The sequence below is a fragment of the Echinops telfairi genome, unplaced genomic scaffold (assembly GCF_000313985.2).
Source record: "Echinops telfairi isolate 266 unplaced genomic scaffold, ASM31398v2 ScPeMD7_7468;HRSCAF=8506_0, whole genome shotgun sequence".
Classification (NCBI taxonomy): Eukaryota; Metazoa; Chordata; class Mammalia; order Afrosoricida; family Tenrecidae; genus Echinops; species Echinops telfairi.
In genome coordinates, this window is record NW_022111369.1 from 35,602,192 (window position 1) to 35,603,821 (window position 1,630).

A 1,630-nucleotide genomic window follows, 5' to 3' on the forward strand; every position below is an offset into this window, starting at 1 on the left:
ATCACTGCTCTTTGGGAGCAGCTTCCCTTGCTTCACTTAATTGTTTCTAGTGGATTAGTCTCGCTGAAAACCTATTGTTCCAGAAAGCAATTGAAGGTTAATGAACAAGTCTGTTTACCAGACTGGTCAGATTTTGTAATACCACTGGCTCTCTGATCTTGTGATTGTCTTAGCAAGATTTCTACTGAATCTTTGATAATGTTTGAGCACAGACTGTGGTCTTATGTTTTCTGACATAAAAGTCAACCAATTCTCTTTTTCCTTGGGAGCTTCTGATTTTACTCACCGCCAGCAAGCCAGTTCTGAATCACAGCCAGTGATGCTACAGGGCAGGGCAGAACTGCGCCTATGGTTTTCCAACTCTACACCTCTGTGCAGGAGTAGAAAGCCCTGTCTCTCCCCCAAGGAGCAGCGGGGGGTTTCGAACTGCATATCTGCAGCCCAACTCAGAACCACTATGCCCCCGGAGTTCAGGGAGTTCCTGCTAAACCTGCATGTAAGGACTTTGAAGATCATAATTAATTGGAGCACTGATTTACTTGGTGAGCGAGGTGCTGCCTGGTTTCCAAACTGAGTATTAAAAACCTGAAGTAGAACTTTCCCACATGGATCCTAGGCTGTAATCCTCGTGAGAAAAGATCGCCAAGTCTTTTCTCCCACGGCATCATTGGTGGGTTCCAGGCGCTGACTTTGAGTTTAGCGTCAAGCACTTAACCAGCGCACCACCGCACAGCAGTTTCTGAATGGTGTTCTGAGTTGTTTATGTTTGCAACCCGAAACCAGACTTCCAGATTCCAAATCTAAACTTCTTTCCACTGCCCTATGGGCCTGTCAACTTCATCCTTTTTAAATCAGACAGACCTGGTTTAAGTCCTGACTCTCATTTACTTGCTTGTGTTGTGTCCCCCAGAACGCTATGTTCAAGTCCTAACCCCTAAGAATGTGGCCTTATTTGGGATCAAGGCCTTTTCAGATGAAATCTGGTTTAAATGAGGTTTCAGTGATTAGAGCAGATCCTAAAGAGGGAGGAGATGTGGATTCAGAGACACAGAATAGATGGGTGAAGGCTAAGCAGAGACAACAGTGAAGAAACGACAAGCCAAGTTAAGACCAGGGATTATCAGAAGCCAACAGAAGCTAGAACATAGAAGGATTCTTCTTCTGGGCCTTTGAAGGGGCAAACATCTTATGTCTTGTCTTCAAATATGTCAGAGAATAAATTCCTGCTGTTTTACGGCACCCAGTTTGTAGTGCTTGGCTTGAATAGCCTCAGAAACGAATGAATGCATATGTACAATTACTATGCTATCTTGAGCAACCAGGCCAGAGCTTCCATCTCTGCACCTGTAAAACCGTGAGATAGGGCAAAGCATCTATCTCGTATGGCTGATGCGTGAAAAGCACAGGACCTGTCCTCTAGCCCTAAATGCTCAATTATTAAGTGTTATCATGTGGAGTTCTGGTGACGCTATGGGTTTGGTGTTGGGCTGCTAACTGAAAATAGCAGTTCAAACCCACTAGCTACTCTGAGGGAGAAAGACGAGGCTGGCTGCTCCCTTAAAGACTTAGCGACCTGGACACCCTATGGAGCAGTTCTACCCTGTCTTATAGGGTCCCGGTGAGCTGAAAT

The 1,630-nt window shown here is 45.3% G+C and overlaps 1 protein-coding gene across 1 annotated transcript in view; it reads right to left on the reverse strand.

Annotated features, from left to right (window-relative positions):
- The window catches only part of GPAT3 (glycerol-3-phosphate acyltransferase 3), a 94,373-nt gene that overhangs the window by 22,501 nt on the left and 70,242 nt on the right, over positions 1-1,630 (reverse strand). The window lies entirely within an intron of this gene.